General features: G+C 34.2%; 1 pseudogene; it reads left to right on the top strand.

Moving 5' to 3' along the window:
- Positions 1 to 9,000: 9,000 nt before the first annotated feature.
- Positions 9,001 to 9,096, top strand: LOC118897600 (annotated as a pseudogene).
- The last annotated feature ends 377 nt before the right edge of the window (positions 9,097 to 9,473 follow it).

Raw genomic sequence — 9,473 nt, 5'->3', positions numbered from 1 at the left:
ACTTTATCTTTTTCATCTATCGCCAGATCCACAAAGGCAAGGGCAATTATGAGCGGTGAGTGGGCTCTGATAAAATTTCAACATGAGGTAAAACATACCTTGAAGCTTTATATCTTACCCTATAACTTGCTTTCCAAAAAGAATCACTCACTCATAGTAATAACTTTTGTAGGATATAAGATGCGAAGTGAACCTAAGACCCTGATAACTAGAGTAACACAATCCTGATATTATCACTCTGGTTCCCTGAGACTTACAGTCAAAAGGAATAAACAGGTAAAGCAATGTAAAAAGTTCTTCTTAACCTTCAAAAGATTCACTAAACTGATATCATTTGGAAAGCAACAGACATTTCCTATTGCATAAAATCTATTTACTCTAAAACTGATTTTGTGAAGAACTACTAAGTACTCAAATAGATAAAAAGAATGTGAATTCATCAGAACTATCTAGATCAGTACTTGAGGACTAAGACATACCCTAAGGCACAAATGTTTTTTCCCTTATAAACACTGATTCTTCCATACACCAGGTAAGTAGGAAGAAAGCTAGTGTAATAAAAAGAAACCTTGTCTGGAGGCATGAAACAGGGTCCTAGTCCCAATTCCACCCGGTTCTAAAAGAGCTGATTGAGTGCAATGGCCATAATTATTCACCCCTCCCTATATCTACAACATTTTAAATGTTACTTTGTATTTCACCAATAGATAGAGTCTACTTTGTCAACCCTTGTGACTTGCTTAGCTAATAAAATGCAGAGGAAGAGACATTTTTGCCAGTTCCAAACCAAGGCCTCCAGAGATACGGTACACTTTCTGTGCTCTGCTCCCCCACACCCGCTTCATCACAAGAACATGCCTGAGATAGTCTGCTGGAGGATGAGACACATGGAACAGAGGTAAACCAGTGCAGTGACCCAGGTGAGGCCCTAGACACATGAGCGAGCAGAGCCAAGATTAGCAAAGTCAAATAACCAATTCACAGCTGACCGTAGACATGTGAGTGAGCCTCACCAGGCCCAGTTCAAATCAGCAGAAACCACCAGCTGAGTTACAGACAGCTGTTCTAAGCTTCTGGTTGCCGTTCTAAGATTCTAAATTTGAATTTTTTTTAATGTAGCAATATCTAACTGGTACCTCTAGCCTACCCAAGGGACCCCTTTGCTAAACGGACAGAATAGTGCAGGTAATTAATAGAAAGTATCTTTGAGAAATCTATCTATGTAAATTACTATTAATAAATCTAAGTTTTGGGAAAGTGTTAAAATAAAAGTCTACAAATGGTTTGTTGCTTATAAAGACCTGCACGTTCTCTATCAGAATTAAGTATTAAATTTAGGCCCAAATGTGAAAACTGGCTCAGTTACAGATCAGCACATGGCACGTATTCAAGTACCAAGAGGAGGTTGATTCAAAGATTTGAAAAGGTTTAAAAATTCAAACAATAAAATTATTTTTGTATGTCATTGATTTTTAAATGAAGAGATTATTTTAGCAACTTAATTGTTCAATTCAATTTTTAAAAACTTGCTTTCACCTAGACTTATTGTACTTTTAAATTCCCCTTAAGACTTAGTCTGGGAGATTTTAGTTTTAAATGGCATCTGGCTGTGGCTGCTGCTCCCTTCTCCAAAAATATCTAAAAGGACCCAGAAAAAAAGATTAAAAACAGCAACACTAAAAACTGACTATTGTCTAAATTTGGAGGGAATTTCCTTTAACTATTAAACCAATGGAGCTTAAATGAGCAAAGCAGGCAATGACTGATCCATGCATCGCTCTGAAAACAAGGATGGCCCACCTAAATGGTGAAGAATTTTCTTTCTCACCCACTCTCTGACCCTCTGGCTTGGAGAGGCATGCTTATATCCAACCAGAAAAAAATGATTAACTACATCTCAACTGAGTGAAAAGAGATATGATAAAACCATAATACTGTTTCCACTTTCCCTCCTCAGACTCCCCAACATCTTTTTATATCCTGCAACACCCAAAAAATATGAAGACAGAGAAGGCAAAGAGCACATGAGGATCAGAAGTCACACATTATATCTAGGTGGTGTGACCCACCTAGTTTTATCTGGTAGGGAGAAGAGACTAGAAGAACTACTTCTAGTACTACTACTTTTAAAAGTTTCATTTAGGAGACTAATATATACTTTATTAACTCAGATTGCCAGAGAATCAGACTTGGGGCTAAGAGGTGATACTATCATGATTTAGTTAGAACCAATTTGGTAAATGCCTACCATGTAGACACTAGAATCTACATCAGAAACTAAGTATATCTAGCCACCATGTAGTTAAATATGAGTCAGTCAACTCCCAAGTCAACAATAAGAACATCTATCTTTACATATACTGTGTTAACAGATACTAGATTAGATATTACATTTCAAGAAGAAATTTTTAAAAAGAATATAATTATTGAAATAAAGCCAGTAGACTTCCACTTCAGGGAATGTGGAGTAGACGTACTTTTCCCTATTTCTCCTGCTAATAGGTACAAGTAAAATATCCAGGATACGTTTTATACAAAACAAATATAAAAGCACTCTGAAAGAGAAGAGAAACAAGACAGACCAGCTAGGGACCTCAGGATTGAAGGAAAGACCTGATGGTGAGTGAGCTTCCTTGGTTTTCCTATTGCCTCATATATCCCAAATTTGGAGCTGAAGAATCTGAAAGCCAGAGAATGCCAAAAGAAATCCAAGGCAAGACAAAACATAGTTAAACTTCTGAAAACTAAAGACAAAACAAAAATCTTCAAAGCAGCTGGGAAATGATACAACTATAGGAGGGAAACAATTCAAATGACAGTGGATTTCTTATCAGAAATCATGGAGACCACAAGGAAGTGGCACATTTTTTCAAGAATCAAAATAACATAGTTCTGAAATCAGAATCCTATATTCAGTGAAAATATCTTTCAGAAATGAAGGGAAAATCAATATATTCTCAAAGGAAAGAAAACTAAAAGAATTTGTTGCCAGCAGATACACCCTTTAAAAATGGCTAAAAGATATTATCTAAATGAAATCAAATGATTAAAGTAGGAATCATGAAACATCAGGAATGTCTTCTTGAAAGAAGACAGTAAGTAAAAATATTGATAAATAGAATTGACTTTCCTTCTCCTCTTGAGTCTCCTAAAGTATGTTTGATGGTTGAAACAAAATTGTAACACTATCTGATGTGGTTTTAAATGTATGTCTCAGAAATATTTAGGCCAACTTTATTATAAATGGTGAGGGGCAAAAGGAGGTAAAGGGAGATAAGGTTTCTACACTTCATGAAAATTGGTTGAATAACCACATCACTAGAATGATAATTATGTCTAGGTAACGTAATAGCTAGAACAGCCATTCAAAAGCTATGTAAAAAGATATACTCAAAACCACTATAAATATCATGTTCACAGTACCAAAAAACAAAACAAAAACACCATAAATAAAACTAAATTCTCAAAATATTTTAAGCAACCTACAGGAAGACAGGAAAAAGAAAAAGGAGGGGGAAAAAGAAAGAACAATAGAAAAAAAAGTAAAATAGCAGACTTAAGTCCTAATATATTAAAATTATATTAATGTGAATGGTCTAAATACATTAATTAAAAGACAGAGACTAGGATGGTAGACTAAGAAACAAGACCCAACTATATACTATCTACAAGAAATTCACTTCAAATATAACAATATAGGCAGGTTGAAAGTGAAAGGATGGAAAAAGATGTAACAGGCAAATATTAATCTAAAGAAAACAGAGGTGGCTACATTAATATCAGATAAAATAAACTTCAGAGCAAAGGAAATTACCAGAAACAGGGAGGAACATTATATGATATAAGGATCAATCCACCAAGATTAGCAATCTTATACACAATAAAATGTGTATATACCAAACAACAGAGCTGCAATACATGTAAAGCAAAAATTGTTAGAACTGAAAAAGAAATAGAAAAATGTATAATTATAGTTGAAGACTTCAACAATCCTCTCTCAATAACTGACAGAACAACTAGACAGAAAAGCAGCAAGGATACAAAAGAACTCACCAACACCATCAACCAATAGGACCTGATCAACATTTATAGAACAGTCCACCCAACCAGAGCAGAATATCCATTCTTTTCAAGTACCCACAGAAAATATACCAAGATAAACTATGTCCACAACCATAAAATAAACTGCAACAAATTTAAGATAACTGAAATCGTACAGAGTGTGTTCTCTGACCACAACAGAATCAAACTAGAAATCAATAAAAGAGAACAGGAAAATCTCCAAACACTTGGAATCTAAATAACACACTTCTGAATAAACTGTGGATTAAAAGGAAGTCTCAAAGGGAATGATAAAAAATAAACTGAATGAAAGAAAATTAAAATGTCTGAAAATGTATGAGACAAAATTAAAGCACTGCTGTGAGGGAAAATGATAGTACTAAATGCACACATCAGAAAAGAGAAAAAGTCCAAATCAATTATCTAAGTTCCCAGCCCAAGAACCTAGAAAAAGACAAGCAAAAGAAACCAAAGCAACCACAGGAAGAAAACAATAAAAATAAGAGCAAAAAAATCAATGAAATAGAAAACAGAAAAAAAAATAGAGAAAATCAGTGAAACGAAGAGCTGGTCCTTTGAAAAGATCAATAACATTGCCAATGTACTAACAGGAATGATAAAGAAAAAAATGAAAGATGACACAAATTTTAATATCATTAACGAAACAGAGGACATAAGTACAGATCCTATAGATATCAAACAGATAATAAGGAAATACTATAAATAACTCTACGCACATAAATATGACAATTTAGATGAAATGGACCAGTTCCTCAAAAATCACAAATTATTACAACTTATTCAATATGAAATATTAGATGAATAACCCTATAACTAATAAGGAACTTGAATTATAATTTTTAAATTTCCATAAAAGAAATCTCCAGGCCCAGATGATTGTTCTGGAGAACTCAATAAAACATGTAAAGAAGGGCTTCCCTGGTGGCGCAGTAGTTGAGAATCTGCCTGCCAATGCAGGGGACACGGGTTCGAGCCCTGGTCTGGGAAGATCCCACATGCCACGGAGCAACTAGGCCTGTGAGCCACAATTACTGAGCCTGCACGTCTGGAGCCTGTACTCCACAACAAGAGAGGCCGCAACAGTGAGAGGCCCGTGCACCGCGATGAAGAGTGGCCCCCGCTTGCCACAACTGGAGAGAGCCCTCGCACAGGAACGAAGACCCAACACAGCCATAAATAAAAAATAAAATGAATAAAAAAAAAACATGTAAAGAAGAATTAATACCAATTCTACACAAGCTTTTACAGAAAACAGCAGAGGAGAGAGCACTTCTCAGTTCATTTTATGAAGCTAGTATTACTCTGATACAAAACCAAACAGACCAAGCACACAAAAAAGAAGACTACAGACCAATACTCCTCATGAGTATAGGAGCAAAAATCCTTAACAAAACATTAACAAATAGAATTCAGCAGTTAAGAAATAAAAAAAAGAATTGTACTTCATAACTAAGTGGAAATTATTCCAAGAATGAAAGTCTGGCTCAATATTTTAAAAACCTATCAATGGTTTAATATACAATATATCAATATACAATCTTTCAATGTAATCTAACAGGCTAATAAAAATCACAGTATCAGATTAGTCAATGCAGAAAAACATTTGACAAAATTCACACCCATTCATGTTTTCAAAAAAACCTCTCAGAAAAACAGACAAAGGAGGGAACTTCCTTAACTTGATAAAGAGCATCTACCAAAAACTACTAACATAATACTTATGGTGAAAGACTAAGATCAGGAGCAAAGGATATCCACATACCTCACTCTTACTCAACATAGTAAAGGAAACTCCAACCAGTGCAGGAAGCAAAAACAGTGAAGAGAGATCAGAAATAAATAAATAAATTATCTATATTTGCAGATGATATGATTGTGTACACAGAAAATCCCAATGAACCAAAAGAAAACTCCTAGAATGAATAAATGAGCTCAGCAAGGTCACAGGATTCAAAATAAACATTTTTTGGTATTTTTACATAAGAGCAGTGAGTATGTGAAACCCAAAATTAAAAGCAGAATTCTACTTACAATTTCTCAAGAAAAAATACAGGACTTGCATGCTGAAAACTAAAAAACACTGATGAGAGAATTCAAAGAATATCTGAATAAATGAAAAGATGTAACATGCTCATGGACTGGAAGCTCACTGTAGTAGAGATGTTATTTCTCTCTGACTTGATGCACTAGCATAACACAATTCCTATCAAAATCCCAGCAAGATTTCTTATAGACAATATTATTCTAAAATATATATGGAAAGGTAAAAGAACTAGAATAGCTAAAACAATTTTGAAAAAGAAGAAAAAAGTGGTAGGGATCAGTCTAGCTGATTGAAAATTTTGTTATACACTTTTACAATTAACCCTTAAACAATGTGGGGGTTAAGGGTGTCGATCCCCATACAGTTGAAAGTCTGCATATAATTTGCAGTTAGCCCTCTGTATCTTTGGTTCTTCATTCTCAGATCTGCAGATCATGTAGTACTGTAGTACATATTTATTGAAAAAATCCATCTATAAGTGGACCAGTGCAATTCAAACTTGTGTTGTTCAAAGATCAACTGTATATATGTATGTATACATATGTGGGTATGTATATATATATATATATATATATATATATATATAAAACCATATACAACATTCAAGACTGTGTGTGGCATTGATGGAGGAAGAAACACATAGATCAATGATGCAGAATACAGAACCCAGAAATAATAAACTCACACAAATATGTCCAATTGACTTTGACAAAGTATAAGAACAATTCAGTGGAGTAAAAACAGCCTTTCAACAACAAATGGTGCTGGAACAAGTGGACATTCATGAGTACAAAAACATAAACAAAACAAACCAACCAAAAAAGCAGAACCTTAACCTAAGTCTCATACCTTATATAAAACTTACTCAAAATGGATCACAGACTTAAATGTAAAATATACAACTATAGAGACTTCCCTGGTGGTCCAGTGGGTATGACTCCGTGCTCCCAATGCAGGGGGCCTGGGTTTGATCCCTGGTCGGGGAACTAGATCCCACATGCATGCCACAACTAAGAATCCACATGCTGCAACTAAGAAGGCTGCATGCCACCACTAAGAAGCCCACATGTTGAGACTTCCCTGGTGGCGCAGTGGTTAAGAATCTGCCTGCCAATGCAAGGGATATGGGTTCGAGCCCTGGTCCGAGAACTAAGCCCATGCGCCACAACTACTGAGCCTGCGCTATAGAGCCCACGAGCCACCACAACTGAAGCTCACGTGCCTAGAGCCCATGCTCCACAACAAGAGAAGCCACCACAATGAGAAGCCCGCAGGCCACAATGAAGAGTAGTCCCTGCTTGCCGCAACTAGAGAAAGCCCATGCGCAGCAACGAAGACCCAATGCAGCCAAAAATAAAAATAAATAAATAAATTTATAAAAAAAAAAGAAGCCCACACGCCACAACTAAGACCCAGTGCAACCAAAATAAATAAATACATAATAGATAGATAAATAAGTAAATACATAAAATATTTATATATATACATATATAAAACTTTAAGGAATAAAAATAGGAGAAAGTCTTTGGAATCTAAAGATAGGCAAAGAGTTCACACATTTGACACAAAGGGCATGATCCATAACAGAAAAAAAATAAGTTGAACGTCCATCAAAATTAAAAAACTTTTGCTCTGCAAAAGAACCTATTGAGAGGATAAAAAGACAAGGTACAGATAGGATGAAAATATCTGCAAACTACATATGTAACACAGGAGTGGTATCTAAAATATATAAAGAACTCAGATAACTCAACAATAAAAAATTAAATAAACCAATTAGAAATATCTGCAAACTACATATGTAACACAGGAGTAGTATCTAAAATATATAAAGAACTCAGATAACTCAACAATAAAAAATTAAATAAACCAATTAGAGCATGGGCAAAAGACATGAAGAAACTTTTCACAAAAGAGATATACAGATGGCTAATAAGCATATGAAAAGATGTTCAACATTATTAGTCACTCAAGAAATAAAAATTAAAATCACAATGAGATATCACTATACAACCATCAGAGAAAATAGTGACAACATCAAATGCTGACAAGGATGCAGAGGAGGTGGACTAATGCATTGCTGGTGGAAACGTAAAATGGTACAAACACTTTGAAAAAGAAATAACATGCAACTACCATACAACCTAGCAATTGCACTCTTGGGGATTTATCCCAGAGAAATGAAGATTATGTTCACCCAAAAACCTATACACAAATGTTCATAGCAGCTTTATAGCTCAAAACTGGAAACAATCCAAATGTCTTTCAAAAGGTGAACGGTTAAGCAAACTGTGGTTTATTTACCGTGGAATACTACTCAGCAATAAAAAGGATCAAACTACTGATACAACATTTTGGATTAATCTCCATAGACTTAAGATGAGTTAAAAAAAAAAAAGTCAATCCCAAAAGGTTACATATTATATGACTCCATTTATATAACAGTCTTGAAATGGCAAAACTACAGAAATTACAGTAGTTGCTAAGACTTAACAGTGCTGAGCGAGATGGAAGTGGGTATGTATATAAAAGGGCAACCTGAGAGATTCTCGTGGTGATGAAAATGATCTGTATATTGAGTGTATCAATGTCAATATCCTGGTTGTGGTACTGTACTATAGTTCTGCAAGATATTATCACTGGGTCAAACTTGGCAAAGTATATACATGGGAGACCTCTCCATATTATTTCTTACAAATGCAGGTGAATCTACAACTACCGCAAAATTTTAAAGTTTAATTAAAATAAAACAAGATAAAAATTTTGGAAAAAAACATCTGTGATGTTACAGAACATTTCATAGTCATGAAGACTTCTATTACTAAATTTAAAAAAAAAGTGTTAATAAATAAGGCATGTAATTCAAGATTCTCAACTTTATGCAGTGGCAGTATTATAGCCAATGAGGTTTATCTGAGGCACAACTATTGATAATTGAAAAGAATTTCGGGGTAGTAAAACAATAAAACAAACTTAAGAAACAGGAGACATTAAAAATAAGCATAAAAATAATGAATAAGTATAGGAACTGTTGAATTAACTTTTGTAGATCTAAGGAAAGAAAAATAATTTAAAAATTGACAAATTTCAGTAAGAAAAGTTACTAAAAATACAAATTTAAAGCTTAGAAAGGAGAAAATGGATTTTTTTAAAAAACAGAGACAATTAAAATAGAAAATACATAAGAAAATACATAAGATTACATTTCAACCAAAATTTGAAAAAGTTGATAAAACACAAATTATCTGGGAAAACGCAAGCAAAATTAACTTAAGAAACAAAAATTCGAAATACATTTTCAGCTATAAGTGGTGCACAGTAAAAGATTAACCTTGCCCTAAAAACA

Source organism: Balaenoptera musculus, chromosome 6 (genome assembly GCF_009873245.2).
Source record: "Balaenoptera musculus isolate JJ_BM4_2016_0621 chromosome 6, mBalMus1.pri.v3, whole genome shotgun sequence".
NCBI lineage: Eukaryota > Metazoa > Chordata > Mammalia > Artiodactyla > Balaenopteridae > Balaenoptera > Balaenoptera musculus.
Note: the sequence above shows the minus strand (reverse complement) of the source record. Positions and strands in the feature narration are given on the sequence as shown.